General features: G+C 36.1%; 1 protein-coding gene across 1 annotated transcript in view; it reads right to left on the minus strand.

Annotated features, from left to right (window-relative positions):
• sfl (N-deacetylase and N-sulfotransferase sfl) overlaps nucleotides 1-19,594 on the minus strand; it is a 953,010-nt gene that overhangs the window by 854,006 nt on the left and 79,410 nt on the right. Inside the window, exon 2 of the mRNA XM_069818159.1 lies at nucleotides 7,371-7,433. The gene's annotated coding sequence lies outside the window, so the exon portion shown is untranslated. The remainder of the gene's footprint in view (nucleotides 1-7,370; nucleotides 7,434-19,594) is intronic.

The raw sequence follows: 19,594 nt of genomic DNA on the forward strand, positions 1-19,594 counted from the left end.
GAATTAAATACATTTCGAAATATATTCGGCAAAATATACGCCTTCTTCGATACTCTTACACAAATGTGAGACATGAACAATGGAAACGACAATTCCAGCTGCAAAAATGAAATAGTTCTAAGAATAGTGAAGAAATGGACAAAATACTAACAAAAACATGAGTAGCATATTATTTATAGTCACTTTAATTGCAAGATAATTAATTTTCACGACTGTCGACATTATTGTTGACACACTGGATTGTCTTCTGACACAAATCGCTCTTGAGATCAAAAATTACGTGTGATTGCAAACCTACTGAACAAGTAACGAACTTCAGCTATCTAGGTTATGAACTAAATGTAAACAATGAAGCGGAAAAAGACATAGGTAACCAAACCATATCAAAATTTCAAAATATATGTGGTAACTCAGATCACATATTAACAGATTGATCAGCTTTATGGGCTTTGAAGGCAACAACTTTTATCAATTTCACTATGATACTAAGTAGCAGCTGCAGAAAAAATCGGTTACAACTCTCATTTAAATTGCACGGAGCAACTGTACTTCCATCTGGCGATCGTTACCAATCGGCAGTGGCGATCCTGGTGGTTATTCTCTTCCACATGTTTCCGTTTTTAACATGGGGATAGCCAATTTGTTATATATCTGATCAGAGGTGGTAGGTACCAATCAGCGAAAACTTAAAAACAAAATAGGAAAAGAAACAAGGTTAAAATTTTACAAAAACAATTGCTGTACCCACTTTGCTCTATGGTGCCGAAACATGGATATTTACAAAAAAATCTTAAAGTAAAATACAAATTGCAGAAATGAGATTTCTAAGCAGTAAAAAAGCATGCACAAGACTAGATCAACTAAGAAATCAAGAAATAAGGAATGAGCTAAACATCTACGCCAAAATAAAATAAGATTATCGTGACAAGTGGTTACAGCATATAAATAGAATGTAAGATAGAAGACTCCCTAAATTACCTTTTGAATGCAAACAAATGGAAGTGAGCGATGTTGGAAGGCTCAAAAAACGTTGGCGAGATCAACTGTGAAGTCGGAACAGGCAGATGCCTAATTCATGACGTAGAGGAGGAAGAGACCAGAGCAGTGTAATATACACTGCTCTGGAAGAGACCTTGGACTGTTGCCATCTTTGGCCAGTTTGTGAACCACTATGCATCTACAGTCGCGCTCAAACCTCCTGACGTTTACAAGTGTGTCGGCTTATTGGCGATACCAATAGCGGCCAGCGCTGCGTTGCAACATATGTGCACGCAGACTCGCCGCTTAGAAAGTCTCAAAATCCAATAACAAGTGCGCTCGGAAAATTGGTAGGGTGTAAGGACCCCTGCATTTATATATGATGAATGTTTAATGTTTTCTGAAGACACAGAAATAAAAATCATATTTCTACTTCCAGTTTTAAGGGTTAATACAGTAAAATCCCGATAAGACGCTGTTCAAGGGACGTGTATTAACCAGGACTGCTTGTTAGCGGGTATACTAATTTTGACTTATATACAGTAGCCTATATATTAGCATTTTTCTTTAGGTAAAATATATGATTCATAAAAGGTAATACAGTATTACTCCATTATGTAATTACTGCACTGTATGTCAAAGACATTTACAATGTGTACTGTACTTAATTCTTTCGGAAAAAAAAAGTCATTTATAGTTGTTTGTCGTGTGGGTATTCTCGAAGTCCTCATGTTTACCACACTTCACTTTCCTACGCTTACATCCTCCCGACGTCGCAGCTGCAGTGATTGAGTCGCGATTTTTTATTATCTTCCTTAATGTCGATGATGGCATTCCTAATGAATCAGACAGTTGTTTCTGATTAAGAGTACTGTTTCCATCGTAATTTCGTACGATTTCCAATTTTTCCGGCACAGAAAGTGACCAGCAAAAATTTCCATTCAATGGCCAAAATGTTTCGTTGCTGTTACAGTACATTGCTAAAAATGACATCGAAAATATTCCAAAAAAGTTGCGTATTATGCGGGCCTTGAGCGCATCAAACGGGGTATTTTATAAAGACGTTATAATATGAAATTGTGGTCCACACTTGTGGAGTACGGTTCGCGTCTGGTCGCGAAACCAGGTGGCCTGGGTTCGATTTACGGTGGGGGCAAGTTACCTGGTTGAGGTTTTCTCCGAGGTTTTCCAAATATGAGCAAATGCTGGGTAACTTTCGGTGCTGGATCCCGGATAAGCGTTGTAAAATAACCTACTAAAATAAAATAAAAAATATTAAATGTGCAGTCATATAGTAACCGCTATTTTTGCAAGAATATGCTTTCACAGCATGGGCATAATGCTATTTAGGGCCATAATAACATGACGTACAGAAAATTACTATTTCAAATTAAGTCTATCATTCAATTTAACTTATCACACTGCGCCTTTGTGTTATTCGACAACAACTTTATTAATCCTAATAAAAGTAAAACAATTACAAAAACTGATATAAACTCAGCGAGTATGATTACGTCTGACTCAACTAATTTTTTATATTTTGTGACTTTTAATTTCATTCGATGCAATCTGATGGTAATATTTATTATTATTATTATTATTATTATTATTATTATTATTATTATTATTATTATTATTATTATTATTATTATTATTATTAAGAATCTTTCTGCATCTCCCTATCAAACCAATCTCAGGTAAAGGGTCGCATTCCACAGTTTTAAAACTACTTCCGCTGAGAGACAGAGACGGAAAGTGTAGTTGTGACAACGTCGCGCTCGCATGTTACTGGCGCTCGCATGTTACTGGCGCTCGCGAAAGGTCACGAGGTTTGAGCGCGACTGTAGTAGCCATTATCAGCAAACATGTCCACCATGAACAATGAGTAGGAATTGAGATAGTGGGAAACATTATCTGATCATTTGTAGTGAAAATGGGAATCAATCTAGCATTCACCTTTTCTAATTAACTATACTCATAGTAATTTATGACCGAAGAAATCACTGAAAAACGATCATATTGACCCAACGACCCAAAGATTTGAACTCGGAAACTCCCGAAAGGAAGTCCAGTGTTTTACCATTGAGCCACTTCGTTCGGTAGCATTTAAATTGTATTCGTTACATTAAATTAAATTAAAAATCATACACGAACAATATAACATTTTCGCATTACGCCTTAAGATTACAAATATCGAACACTTTTAGAAAGAGATGTAAGAGACCGACAAGTCTGAAAGGATATCTAAGTAGAAGGAGTTCGAACACCGACACATTTCGACTTTCGTGTAATTCGTAGTAAACTAGAGTCTGTGAAGTACATCTATATGGACTTCCCCCCCCCCCCCAGTCTTATACAGTAAGTTTACACCATCGCCAACGTAGCCTAATCATTATTATTATTATTATTATTATTATTATCATCATAAACGTTGTGTAGTAAAAGTGATATAAAAGTCCTGAACTAAAGAATCAACAAAACTTAGATTATGCTAACGTGACAAAACAGACTGAAATGCTTAATTGAAGTTACTAATGCACATGATACCGACAATCAGATATCAGTTTGTGCCTGTAGCTATCTATATATTTAAACAGTTTCCATGTAGTCCATTTCAATGAGCAGTGAAACACCCATATATTACGCCACATCCATAAACAACGTTACAATACATAGCCTACTGTTTACAAAGACATTTTCCTTCTCTACTTGCGTTCGTGTACTTCGTCCGTATTATAGCTACTGGCATGTTGAAACCACGTTTTAATATGAACATAATTAAAAACTGAACCATTAACTATAATTACAATAAAATTACACGCCTGCATTAAAAATTTACATAAACTGATTATATCGAAACAATATATTATGAGCAGCCCATTTGCAAAACGTGTTACGTCTATCCTTGGCCAGTCGTGCCTTTTCATCCCTAGCTCCTACTTTAAAGCATATTCATGAATGTTCGATATATATATATATATATATATATATATATATATATATATATATATATATTCTTCTTCTTTCCCTTTGTTTAACCTCTCCCTTTTAGGTTCTAATTACACGACCCACGTCACCCGGGCCATATATATATGAACTACAGAAATGGCATATAGTGACTGTACCTTCAAGGCGCCTATAATGCAGATAAGGAGTGGTCAGAAATGCGGTGAAAGTCGAAGTCACTATTATATGCTCACAGATCTCACGCACAACGACAGACGTAAAATAATCTAACCCCGAGAACAGCGAATCCAATTAATACGAAACATACTGCTTTACTTGTTGCACAGGATAAAAGGACAGCAATCTGCATTTCGGAAGTGGCGTGCGAAGAATATCCTATCTTAGTTGACGTAACCTACCGATTTCTTCACCAGAACTGTCACAGAACTTGTTCTATCCTCTATCGTGTACTCAGAGTACCTACTTAGATTTCCTGCATCATTTTTTCTCCAAATTTATCTACTCAATCATTTGATTAGTTCAATAAAGAAACAGTACGTATGGAAAAACTTCCATTCAATCTGTTATCAGAGGAGTACCTGTAATAGTTACTTACGCTAAATGTTCATTTGTCTTTGTTGTTCATTTTAACACTTATTATAATATTTATTTATTTATTTATTTATTTATTTATTTATTTATTTATTTATTTATTTATTTATTGATTTATTTATTTACTTACTTACTTAGTTACTTAGTTACTTATTTATTTATATAGAGTGTTTAAAAATACACGGCAACATTTCAGGGTTAGATTCCACACATGTGGGATCAAAAAATGTTACACAGTATAAACATGGTTCCGAAAATTAATAACTACTGAGATATCAGACATTTGTTGGAAGATATTCCACTAGCAGTCCGGCAAGAGATGTACCTCATGCACGATTGTGTCCCTGCACATTTCAGTTTTAATATCCGTGAACACCTGGACGAACGTTACCTGATCACTGGGTGGGTAGAGGTGGCCCAATTGCTTAGCCTCCACGCTCACCTGATCTAAAACCGCTGGACTATTTTGTGTGAGGGTATTTAAAGTCGTTGGTATATTCAACTGCTGTGGGGGATGACGCAGCACTTCAGGCAAGAATTGTGCGGGGTTGTGAAACAATATGTACAACACTAGGAATTTTTTAGCGTGTTCGTACCTCAATTAGACGACAAGCACAAGCCTGAAGCATGGCAGGGAGTGGGCATTTCGAACACCTCTTGTAAGGTACTAAACATGGTGCATTATTGTAAAACTAAACTGGAGCTAATAACGTACTAACATAAAATAAAATTGATTCATATCTCAATAATTATCAATTTCCGGGTCCATTTTTATTTATTTATATTTTATTTATAACATTTTTTGATTCTCTACATGTGTGGAATCCAACACTGAAATGTTGCCATGTATTTTTAAACATCCTGTATATTACAAACGGCTATACTAAGTGGAAGTGATATAACCCTGCAGATTGAAAGGGACGATAGGGTGCACTTCAAGGCATAGAAAACCTATATTATTTTTGTAATTAAACGCACGATTTATTAGAAAATTAAGTTGGAAGGTACAGCAGTCCGGCAACATCGCCGCTAACACAGTAATCTTTCTTCTAGTAATAGAGATGTAAGAGGTCAACAAACTCAGATCTGTCTCTGTACGCGAGTCTCCATCTCTCGCTATGACGTTGCAATCTATTCGCAGTGTTTAGTGGCTTGAAATTAGTCGTTTTTAAATTAAATATACACGAAAACAGTCCACGCTATTGAAATACGTCAGAGGGATAAATTATTCTTTATTAGATTTTCTATCGATATGAACGAAGGTTATAATCCTATTCGCAATAGTTACCGAATAAGAGGGTGTTAAACATTTGGGGGGGGGGATTTTTTTCCGCGAAAACTATGAACTTTTAACCAGTATGGTATGACACTTTTTGTGACATACTACATGAGCTATTCGCTCTGAAAATCTGCTGGGTTATTTAATTTCACCCAGTATATTTTTATAATAGGTGTCAAAGTAAACAAGAAGAACAAATGAATCACGACAATACAAGTAATTTAGTTCACCAATATCGAACTACACGAGTGAAAGTAGTCAAGACACTGACGACACCAATCGTCAAAATCAGAATTAGCTGGAGCCGCAGTAGTTCGAGAGACACTAACGATTACACTATACCGGTGTTCAAACGGTACCGTCTGTCAACAAGGTATAGTACCTTTTTATATTTTTAACACTTTTAAAGTTTTAATTCTTAAAACAGTCTTATATTTTTACGCTACAAGTATTCAAGTGACATTAATTTGGAAGTAGAAATGTTTGCAAAACGAAGCTGCAAGCCGAGTGTAGGAAACTTGCGAACAAAATAAAATCGATTTTAACAAGTATGTCGTACACTATTTTTAGACAGCCGTTCAGTATTTATAAATAATTAGATAATTTAATAATCTATTTACATATATAAATATATTACTTGAAATTACTGGACGTGCACTACCTGGCGAAAAATTTATGAACCGCCGTTTACAGTTATTAATCGGCATGACAAATGTCGCATTGAATGCCATTTAGCGGTAAATTTATGAAACATTATGGCTGGAGTTTCGACTCGCGTTCGAAAATGAATAATTAAAAAGATGAACCAGAAGAAATGAAATAAGTTGCAGGGAGCGTATTATTGGAGTTATTACCAACAAAACCGAAATCAAGGAAACAATATGATGTACCATACAACAGATTTGTGTAATGGTACAATATAAATAATGTTCAAAGTGCAGTGAAAAGATTTTTACACTCATTCAGACGATGCTTCAAATCCTAATTTACTTCCTGTAAGTTCTTAAAAGTCTGTTAACATTAGAAAAAGTTAGTCATCAATAAAATAGTTGTTGAAGCGATTTATTTAATTTGTGCGCTTATCTTAACAAAAGAAAGAAAAGTATTTCTTAAGTAGATCTGGTACTGTTTTAAATAGCTTTATTGATCGGTTGCCATTGCTGCAGTGTGACATCTGCTCGGAAACAATTTATTGACAATCGACGCAAACAGTTGAAAGCCAGTGTTAAAATGATATTCGTACTAGTGTTAGGTGGAATTTCCACGAGTGAATAAAATATCAAGACTCGTGTTGCATACAATATTTTTCCCTACTAATATCAAAGTAATATTTCTGTGAAAATAATTTTTAATTAAAATTAAATATTAGGCTAATTTGTTACTGTATGATTCAAAGCCAACTATTGTCTATGGTTAGTTCAACTAAATATTACGTACGGTTGGCTATGCTTTAAAGAATAGCAATGAAGACGACAATGTCAGTCGCGTTGGATACAGAATTTAAAATTGTTGTTCTTCGGAAGCAAAATGTTGTGTAAAGAAGAAGTTTTCTTACCGGATGAAGTTCTTAATGTCGCCAAAGCGGCTGTGTCCACGGTAGTTCCGCAGAAATCTGCATCTATTTATCAGAAAAAATATAAGTTATTTTGCGAGAAAGTAGGAACGTGAAAGGCGTTAATGAAGAAATCATATTGGCGTACCTTTCAGAAACATTGAAAAAATGTAAGGGCTCTTGCTTGTGATCTAGTTGGTTTTATTGTGTGTTTAGTCTAGTGATTATTTTACATTTTAAATGCATTTCTAGATGTGAATAAAATATCAGCAGTGAATAAAACAAATTTGATTCACTCTTGCATTAAAGTCATTGTTTAGGTTGCTATGAGCGACTAAACAAAGCCTTCTTTACATATAAGTAGTGGAAAATAGTAATATGCGTTATTTTTTTATTGGGTTATTTTACGACGCTATATCAACATCAAGGTTATTTAGCGTCTGAATGAAATGAAGGTGATAATGCCGGTTAAATGAGTCCGGGGTCCAGCACCGAAAGTTACCCAGCATTTGCTCGTAATGGGTTGAGGGAAAACCCCGGAAAAAACCTCAACCAGGTAACTTGCCCCAACCGGGATTCGAACCCGGGCCACCTGGTTTTGCGGCCAGACGCGCTGACCGTTACTCCACAGGTGTGGACAATATGCGTTACAAGAGCGGTATGTTGAAGTTTTCATGTTCGAGGAAAAGTTTGAAAAAGCGAAACGTAGTTGAGCTTTTTTTTTAATTTCCGAGAATTGAAAGAAAACATACCGCTCGTGTATCGTACATTATTTTGTGCGAAGATCGTTTATTACATACCTGAAAAAGGAATTTCTAATTAGTTGCAATGAAATCTCCATCTTGGTTTCGGTTCAATGACGGCAAATTTGCCAAACAAAAATATCTATCTTCAACATTGTTGCTTTAAAATATTTTCTGTGTTTACTATACTCCAGCTAGCCGTGATATACGTCTGTCTTTTTTTCCCCCAGTCTATAAATGCGAACTTAAAACAAACGGCTTCCTTAATGTTACATGCATCACGAATGCAGTAACTTTAGTGGAGTTGTAGAGTTTACTTAATTTTTGCAAATATTTAAAAACAATAATTAACAGTGCAATTTAGGTGAAATTGCAGTAGTAAGTTTCCAATGTATAATTATTAATATATTGAACGTCTCTAAAAATAATATGTTCAAAGCCTAAAGCAGTAAAATCAATATGTCACTTAAGCGGTAAGAAGAGGGAAACTGTTATGTGTGTTAGGTTGGGAATACTGAATGTGGAATTTTAGACTTACCGCGGATTGGTTTTGTCCGGAAACCAAGCAAATACGCACGATCTCGCACAAAAGTAATTTTCGCACGCTACCATATAACAATCAAATTTTTACACGCTTGCCTAAAGTTAAAATATCTACTTTTAGGAACAGGTGTCTAAAAAAAGTTGTTTTTCTTTCGCTGGGGTACTATTGTCACATTACCGATATTAAATATTAGCATTAATGTTACTATTGATTCGGTAAATCTTGCGTTTAATTTGTGTAAAGCTTAATTAATATACTTTCTGATTTACATAAGGTGTATTAGTGTTTAGTCTAGTTTCATAATGTAACTATATTTGCAGGCACCTAATATCATTTGATAGAATTGTGCCGACCGACATTTCTGGAACTAACCTACTGCTGTGCATAACGGCATTTAGTAGCCATAAAGAACATACTGTTAGCGCCTCATAAATGTGCAATCGTACATCAAATGACTAGTTAAACCTATTTATTTTTAGACAAACTGCCACATATTGTATTTTCGTCTTTTTTTTTTTCTAGTTACACTTATATTATTTATTTTTTATTCTTTTCGTTCTTATTTCCTTCCTTTTAATATACTTTCATTTGGTTTCTTGTTCTCTTAAGTGTATACTTATATCATTACTTATTACCTTCTTTGTTTCATTATTTGATCCACTCTTTTTGTATTTTTTCTTAAAAGTTCATTATTCAAATATTAAGAATTTCTTTCTCCGTATAAATACGAAAAGGGCAGTAAAGTAAAGTGGATTTACCATAGGAGGTATATGATGAAATCCAGCGTTTATTCAAAGTACTATATCATAGACAACGTCGCGACATATCAGTGTTACGTTTACTGTCTGCCTATATATTGTACTGGTATACGAAAAGTTGTGAGACGTGACAGTACCTTACTAACGGCAAGCTTTGATCTGGATTTTGTGGTCACAAGACGTTAAAACATTTTAAATCTATAGGCGAATGATAAAGTAACTCTCAGCGATGAGGAACTCCCAGGTTGACCTTCGACATCAAGAAACAGACGGTCATCGTGCTGAAGTAGATGCATTATTCAAAGAAAGCCGTTCGAGTTACTATACGCTCATATTTGAGCATATTTCACAGTGCCCAATGACCTTCGCTATCACAAAATCTGTGCGTGATGTACCACGACAGCTAACGGAGGAACACAGAGCCGTTAACAGATATCGGAAGGTTTACTGAAGAGATTCAAATAAAATAAAGATTCTACGTACTAACACCATTACAGGAGAGTAGACATACATTTGCAGCTACAAAACATGTTTTATTCAAGTGATAAAGATTGAAGCCGAAACACTCGAGTTGATTTTTTTTTTTTTTAATTTCCAGCATTCACCTTATAGTTCGGACGTTGCACTAACAGATTATCACGTTTTTTCAACCATTAGCAGAAGAATGGCGTGGATGGAGATATGAAATTAAATATGGGTTAATATACTTTTACATTCATCACCATATTCTTCATCATTAAGTTCTAGCACATAATGTCACACAAATCAGCACTAGCAATACAATATAAACGGATGATATATACTTAATTAATCAGACCCATCTGGCAATATAACTGTTCAACGTGGAGTTATGCTTCTCAAGTCAAATAAAGAGAATACAAACCATCCAAAATCGCTGTCTTAGACTGATAACAGGCGCACCTTGAAGTGCGAAGCACCACAATGCATTCTGATTTAGGATTTCTGGAGGTGAACACAATTCTTCGCAATAGCTACAGAAGATTGCAGAGTATTTTCGATTACCATGAAAATCCTCTAATTCGGCAATTCCAGGAAATCACCCACCAGCTCCACCATTTCGAAGAATAAAAAGAAAAAGACACACAGATTTAATATTGTAAAGCTGTTGTAAAATTGTTTTAATGTCGGGACCATCATAGGATGGCTCCCCGAATACATCGATGGCTCAGAACGAGACTGTTACAACTCAAAAAATTCACTTTTTGAGTTATTACCATCATTTGAACACTTGAATTGAGAACTATGCTATGTGAAAGTGTTAAAACTCTAAAAATTTCCTAGTGGGACATAAATGCACATTGTTGTGCCATGATTCTCTGATTTGCCATGTAGAATGGAAAACTTTAAATGGCTCTACTGAAAAATCTCTATTTTTGAGTTGTAACAGTCTCGTTCTGAGCCATCGACATGTTCCATATGTTTTGTTTTATTATATTATCAGCTCAATTGTAATGTATTTTTTATACAATAAAGTTTTCTTGGATGTTAAAAAAATTAAGTTTTAGGATTAAATCCTTATGAATATTTTGTCCCCAGGAAGTTATATAGCTGACCTCTCCATTTTTTCCTCGGTCATTCAACGTTTTCTCTGCATTATGGTATATAATTGAATATTTGTAAAGATATCCCGGTTTGTTCCATTCTTAAAATATGTGCGTACCAGTTTTGTCTGTAAATTATACAATGTTTAAGCTTAGTAGTTATGCTTGATATTTTAAATTCTAATCAAATACCGTCATTTCTATTCAGTTGTTTAATGTATATCCGCCAATTTTATTTCTTTCTCAGTAGCCTCAATCCTTTTAGGTTACTTCGTAGTTAATGTCCAATTTTCTTTCCATAGACGAGAACAGACTTTTTTTTCAATAATGTTCGTTTCATCTCACGTATCAACTATAGAAACTTGGTTATTTTTAGCACTTGATATCTGAACCGATCATATGAGACATCGAATTATCAGTCAATAATATGAACAACCTGTTTTATTATATTGCTATTTCAATCTTTGCCCTAAGTGGTTATGTATCTTTACTTTTCTTTCACCAATGGACACTTTCAATTCATATTTAAGTAGGTATATTACGAGTATTCAGAAAAAAATTGCTCGTCGTATTTTCTTCTAAATTTGCTAATATCGTCTGCTCGTCTGCAAACAGCTTTATATATAGACGTGTCCTTCTATAAAATGTGTTATAAATTGAAATTTCCTTCCTTACAGTCCCGTCAAAATATAAATGAAATAAAGTTGGTGACAAAAGACATCTTTATCTTTACACCACGAGTAACCCCTTTAAATTTTTCAGATGTCCCTTGATTAATTATGATGGAAGTATGTGTGTGTGTATATGACTAATGCCGACCCACTTCACTTGCATGATTCGGGTTCCGCATACTGCGGATAGAAGGCAGGACTGTAACCCATTTTCAAATTGCACACCACTTCGGGGGACCACGTTATGCACAATGTGTATCTGTGAGGAGTTATGTCGTGTATAAGGGTGAGTGTATGTTAAGTGTTGTGTAAGTGTAGTGTAGAGAATGGGTGAGGATGATGGTGAAGGTGAGGAGGGAAGAAGAGGAAACCCGATGCCGGCACGTAGCCTACTCCTGTCGAATGTCCCCATTCGACGGACGAATCACTATCAACAGTGACATATGCCTTCCCTTCATATGCACTGTGGAGAGATTTGGGATTTAACTCAGCATATTGGTGCACAATTTAGTGATTAGAAGTTGTGCACAACCAACTCTTCTAGTCCCGAGGTAGAAATTTTATAAGGAAATTTCTCACCCCACCGGGAATCGAACCTGGGCCGGCTAGTCTGTAGGCAGACAAGCTACCATAGAGCTAACTCGGCGGACATGATGGAAGTGTTATAATTATTTACACTCTGTTACACATTGTTATACATGACGAAATTAATATATTTGCTTCACTTTATATTTCGACATGGTAATTTCATATCCAGAAAATGATACATGTCTTCGGTGGAAAATATGAAAAATATATTACACTATTTCTCTCCCTACTTTCGAAAATGTTCAATTAAATAAACTTATTTTTGCACTGGTAGTTTTAAACGACTACGTTCCGTCGTGATTGGCACATTATTTAAAAAGCGATTAGGTTACTGAAACACAATTTTGAAACTGGCAATGTTACGAGGCACGTTAATTAAACCTCGCTCCATTGCTACAAAATTCCTACTTGAAAATTCGTAGGTATGATTACGATATTGGAAAATATGTTTAATATTCCGCTAATAAAAAGCAAGCTTACTGAACCCATATTTAATTTCTATAAAATTTCCACTTGAAAAATTTAATGGGTAAAGCATTGCCATAACGATTAGCTGCCTTTCTGCAACTGATTTCATTATACTAATTCGTGGAAGTCTGGAGTGAACCCATACTTAAAACTTCCATAATACAGTTTTCTGAACATCAAAAGGAATGTAGGTCATGGCATCCAATCCAATTAGGACACGGTGTTTTAGTGTATGGCAGTAAAACTGTTTTCAATGAAATGGCATTCTTAGTATATGTTGATGAGATCCATTTCAGTCAGAAAAGAGAAATGGAATTTGCGTATCGAAGTGTGTGGTCTTGATAATAAGATTTCACACGATGTAAAACACGTCTGTTAATGCATCTTTACACAGAAGTCCTGACATCTGTTTTCTAGTAACGGAACTGTTCACACAGATGAGGATGTGAAGGAATCCGGCGTTTTCGTCACACTCTTTGACGTGAATACATTTTTAAAATCAGACCTACACAAAAGCTGTACCAAGACGGAAACGGCGATGTAACGTTTGCAGTGTAATCTATTCCGACACTGTAACTTCGTGACTAATAAAACAATTTTAATAAATGTGGTCTCGTTTGATCGGGTATATGGCTACTATACAAGCACAACCTTGAATAATTGGCGCCGCGCGAGACGCTAGTGGGAGCCCGTGACGATTGGCGACAATTTTGGGCGTGGGCGAAAATTTCCGGGCAGTATATCTCGCTATTCCTATGTGCTAGCACGCTGATTTCAGTGCCAAACGAGATATCGTCTAGATCTGTCGATTTAAGCAAGACGTATTCACGTAAAACCCACGGCCGTGTTCCCGACACAGTTATAACCCGATTTTTTTTTGTCACGGGTATGTTGCGTCACATTTCACACTTTTACCACAGTACGTTTTGTCACATAGTAGACATTCGTCACGGGCATATTCCGTCACATATTAGATTTCGACACATATTTTGTTTTTAAAAATTTTCATGCTACATGTTAGCACAGGACGAGTCCATCTCATACAAGGAGACAAGGATCAAGTTTTCACGGTATTCAACAGTGTGTTCGTGGTATATAGCAGGCTATCAAGTCAGAAAAAGTATCCGCACAAAGGCTCATACTAAACCTCCTCAAGGGCTTTGAATGCCATGAAGTAGGCATAATATTAATATTACTGTATTATAAGTAGTCATTGTACGAGTTAGTGTAATGTAATGTAGAGCTATACAGGCACACAGGTGCTTATCGGGTGGGGCATGAAGTTTTCCTAGACGTTTCAGTCCTGTTAGGACTTTTGTGCATCCCTGATGGAATTAGCTGCGTGTCGACTGTGCTGTCCGGCTAAGCCGGCTCCACCATCCGTCACACCATACATTTTTTCTCAGCCATCCAATCCGTACACCATATCTCTGATGGTGGATTACCGTACTTCACAGTTCTACATGAGAAGTCCTGTCCCTGTCAGGCAACCAAGAACCTGGAGGGTTCTGGTGCCTTTTATACTGATATGAGTCGTCTAGAATCCACAATATGTCATCTACCAAACCTTGGATAAACCGCAAGAAACACCACCTTGATGGGCCATCGATTCCGCGTCACGCAAACACAAGTGAGGCCCTATTTTTCGAGATGTATAATAATATAATAATCTGGAATAATAATTGCAGAGAGTTTTGGTGAAATGACGAGGGAAATATTGGAGAACCCCTAGAAAAATCTGACAATCTTGGCTTTGTTCACCACAAATGTAACTCCTCCACTGACAAGGCTTTAACTACGTTCCGCACTGGTCGTAGCAATCTGTGTAATGTAATATAACTGTATTGATTCCGCGTTTCTAGAGTACTATCATGTGTCCGATTAAAGATGTATCAAATCTCGAAAAAAATCCAGATATGGACAAATGCCAAGGCACTATATCGAGCTACGGTGTCATAAAAGATATGTATAACATTGTGTTTAAAACAGGTTTCTCCTCTTCTTAACAAGCTGCTGACCTTTCACGTACGGTATTGATAATATTCAACCCACCAACTTTCCTGACCTTTGCTACACTGAATTGTGAACAAATATAATTATTTAATGTACTCTACTGTGATTCAAGCAGTAGAATGAGTACAAATCTAATGTATCAGGGTTCGATTACCGTGTAAGGTAGTGTAAAATTATAGCTCTTCCTACGAAATCAGTGTGTTTAGGCCTAATAATCTTCTATGTATGCAGAACTACATCTCTTTATTCGGCACGGTAGATCGCCAACCGTTAGGTAACGATGTACAAAAAAAAAAATATTGCATTATAATCGCTTATAACCTTTTAACAAATAAATTTAGCGAAACGGAAGTATACCACAGTGTGGACAAAGGAGTTACGTAACCGTAAAAACCAGCAAGAAAATCGGTCGGACCCTCGAGGCTGTCGAGACTTGTGGGAGAAAACATGCCTCAAAAACTGCGTTACGGCGGCTACTTCATGTGTATAATTTCATAAGATCTCAACCGATCCGAACGTTTCAGGTGTCAAGCGATCTAACGCAACGACATCGACTAAATAAACGCGAAAAAAAAATTATCGGGTTAAATTGGTCCCTTAACCTTAAAAAAGTAAACATAAAAATGTATGAACTTTCAAAATGTCTCGAAATTCAGACGCTGACAGAATGCAAAAGTGGAAACGAGCACAACAGGAGAAAAGGACTTCTAAAGACGAATCGAGTCCAATATCACCGCTGTGGAGTACAAGAGACGGCAGAGAGAGCGCAAGAGAGAGGCGGCGCACCCCCGTGAACTCTGTGGCTGTACGAGAACATAATTGATTACAATAATCCACAACCGTCCATTGAAATATTGTATTATTCTGTAAGTCTAGTCTGTAAGCACACTCTGTAAACCATTCGTTCGTTTGTCAGTCTGTCCATCCATCCATCCATCCATCCATCCATCCATCCATCCAATATACGAAACAATACAGAACATTTCTTTCGCCAATTTCGTCGAGAACTGCACTCTCCGACTCACTTCACTAGTGAGCCACTGCTGTTTATTATTAGTGATAAATAATACTGCTTTGCAACTCTATTATTCTGCATTATAGCAAATTAATTTGTAAATAATATGAAAAAAGTTATCGATATGCACGTCATAAAAATACATAGCGGGTGCAAGGAGACAGTGCGCCCGTCCCCCACTCCCTCAATTTCAGTAGTTAGCATCACGTTCAGGAAAGGGCCAGACTCTTCCTCATTCATTATTATCAAAAGACGAGACAGGCAGGGAATATATCCGTCATTGTTTTTCTTGACATAATTAGAAAATGAAAAGCTGTAGGCCTACATGTAGCGAAAGGTAAAGCCAGTCACATTACAGGCATGGAGGCCCGTAGGGTAACGAGATGTACAGAAAATCGGCATTAATGGTGGTAAAGATGTCAGTCCTACGTGCCCACTGCCTTTACTCCCAATTAAATATTCCTGGCACTCATTTCTGTTAGAGGATGAGTAAACCCCAGGGCCTTAGTGTGGCCGAAAAGTTTAAAACAATGGAGCAAATCCATGAGCCCTTTGGAAATCGAACTCGCAGCCTTTCCGCTTACAGCGTAATACCACAGTCTAGTATATACAGTCACGAAGCTCAATACTTAATAAATCTGCATCCATAGATAGTTGCTAACCACAGAATCGCTATTATCGCCTCATCACAGACCCTTTCCCTAGCAGACGATAAAATGTATTGTACTTTCGATATCGTGTTCTTTTGAAAAAATTAACTTTCCTTCCACTATTGAAATATGAAATACATAAGGTTTATATATTATTTTCATAAAGTATATATTATATTTTATAAGCTCACCTTCCTGGATCTTTCGGAAGAAGGATAAGCCTGGCCTGCCTGCAGACAGACAGACAGACAGACAGACAGACAGACAGAGGGGTTTAAAAAGGGCGCGTCAGCTACAATGGCTATTTTCGCCCTTATATAAAATTCTTAACAAAACTAAAACATAAACAGTACAATAAGCAGAATGCTAAAACGAACTAAAAAACGTTGTCATGGTATAAACGAGGTAAACAAATGCAGTATCAACAGGGGGATGAACAAAAATCATAAAAGTAAGCAGTTCTCAGACGTTAGCTAGTATTAAAACGAAACAATAGAATAAAAGCCACCAGAATCCAATTATATTCAAAATAATAAACATTTTTTATAAAATATTCGGATGTAAAAGGTCCCAAATATCAAGTATTTAATAGAAACAAATATAAAACAACAAATGTCACCTCCGGATGTAAAGGGTCCAGAGGATAAGTAAAAAAAGGTTCAATTAAAATTAAATCACCCTGTAAAGTCCTGTATTTGATAAAAATCTCAAAACTGCATTTGTACAATTAAAATCATTTCCAAGAACGTCATGTAGAGTCGGCCGAATAGCATATTGTCGACGGTCACGATCATATTTTCTACAGTGCAATAAAACATGCTAGACCGCAACTGATAGATGACATACCTCACACTCCGGTTGAGACTAACCACGTAGGAGACGGCCATGTGTCTGGAGACGTTGGCCATGAAAGAAACCGCGCACACCAATTTCTTCATATATTGTAACACTTCTACGATAGATATCAGCAAGTATACGCTCTTCTGCAGTTCAAAAAACGAAGTACATCAGACCGTTCACTTCTGGACACTTCTATTCTGCCACCATTCACTTTTATGTTTTAATTTATTCGGAGCAATAATGACAGGTGTGCCAACTACACCTACCAATAGAAAGTCTACAACTACTGTTGCCAATAGCCCTAAATACTCCGGCCGATTCTCCTGCTGCAGATAATAAGCTTCGGCCGTCATTCATTTGAACTAACCAAATATATTGGTATATTAAAGTACTGTATGCAAACAACTGAAATAAAAGTGCAGCGAAAAACAGAAGTATAATAACAAAAATGATGAAAATGAAGATATACTAAAAGAGTTAATCATACTTTCTATTATTGAAAACTTCAAGACTAGAAACTGGACATACAGCCTCAGAAGAATGAAAGATGAAAGAATTTCTGATCAATTTCTACAATATACAGTAAACATGGTGGTGAAGAAATATCGGTCGTCCACGCAAGGATGGAATGATGTGGTCAGAAAAAGAAAATGTTTCTAAGTCATGAAATGAAGATGTTGGGGATAATTATATTGATTATAAAACAATATTAATATGAATATTATTGTTTGTTCAGATTCATAACCAATCCAGGAACAGTAGCACTCCTTGGCCATATGGTTAGTGTGCCGTGAAAGTGCCGCTGAAGAAGACAAACGACGAACAGAACATAAAGATACACTCTGCTCCTACAGAAGGGATATAAATCAATCCCATGCCGGATATAGGACCCAGGATTTATAACTGGAAGCACCAACCCTTGAACTGTGCCAGTAAACTTTTTCCACTGATAGTAAAATTACAGAAAATTTGTGATAGAGGAAACTATAGCATTCCGCAAAACGAAATACTGTTCCAATGCCATCTATGTCAGAAAAAAAATTCTTCTTCGGCTCGCCGGTATTCACATTTCAAAACGATTGCCATAAGAATAATTTACCAGCACTCTTTGGATATGCATTTCGACATTTTCGATAGAAATTATAAAACAGTATTTACTATAATAAATAAACAACAACTGTGAGATAACACGGAGTACGTCAGAAAAAAAGACTTCTCAAAATGCAGCTGGAGTCTAAATCAGGCGTAAAGAACGTCTAATAATTTGGTTATAAATCTCAGTTGCTGTATTTATTAAAGCTTGTAGCAGATGGCACTTGTATGACAGAGTCGAAGTGATTTAGTACTGTGCTCTACTGCCAGGAACTTAAAAGGAACAAATAGCGGTTCCGGGGTTGTTCTTATTGCAACTGGGTCGACCGTATCCTACCAGGGCTGCTGACAGCACGTTATGACGCCAGACATTAGCAGCGCGGCCTGTGACGTTTATTAAAGGGAAGTGGCCACTACTCACTGCCTGGTTTCTCAAATTGTGGCACGTGATCAAATGACCTTACCAATATTTACAAATCTTATTTATCCTTATACACCTTTTCTTCTTCATCTTTTTCTACTTGACTCCTTTTCCTTCTCTTTCCCCTCGCCCCCATCTCTGCCTCGTTCATATAGTCCTTCAGTTCTTCTCCATTCTCTTTCTTCTTCTCCAATTGATCTTTATTGTTTTTTTCATCTCATTTTCCTCTTCCCTCATCATTTTCCTGCTCCCTGTTGATTTCATACTCCTTACACTTCTTTTTTTAAATTATATTCCTCGTTCTTCTAGAAAAAATCAGTTATCTCTTTACATTTAAATTATTTTTCTTAACATTTGTATTCTCTTCAATCTAATTCATTCTTTCTTCTCCCAATCCCATCTTCTTTTTTTTCTGTGACTTATTAAGTCTGTACCACCGACTACTGTCCATCTTTTTTAGTTTTTCATTTTTTTCTACTACATGATTCGTAATATTATAGAGAAAGTGTCACAAATATGAAATAGGGATACACATATGAAATACTGTGATATACGACTTGAGACATATTTTATTCTAGCGGAAGTCTTCCAAATTACTACGCACTGATACTGTCTTTCGATGGGAATGTGTTAGTTTGTAGTTAGAAGCTGAACTGTTTAAACGTTTATCATTATTGTATTTCCAAAGAAAGTGAAAGTTTTGGCAGTTCGTTTTTTTTTTCTTAAATATACATTGTTATTCCCCAATCTTAGAAATATTAATGATATTTATTCTTAATGAGAAATAATCTACCTTTATAGCAATGTATATTTAATTCATTTCCTTTTTAAATTATATGTTTTGAGGCTATGTAGGGCCGTG

The sequence above is a fragment of the Periplaneta americana genome, chromosome 2 (assembly GCF_040183065.1).
Source record: "Periplaneta americana isolate PAMFEO1 chromosome 2, P.americana_PAMFEO1_priV1, whole genome shotgun sequence".
NCBI classification, from domain to species: domain Eukaryota; kingdom Metazoa; phylum Arthropoda; class Insecta; order Blattodea; family Blattidae; genus Periplaneta; species Periplaneta americana.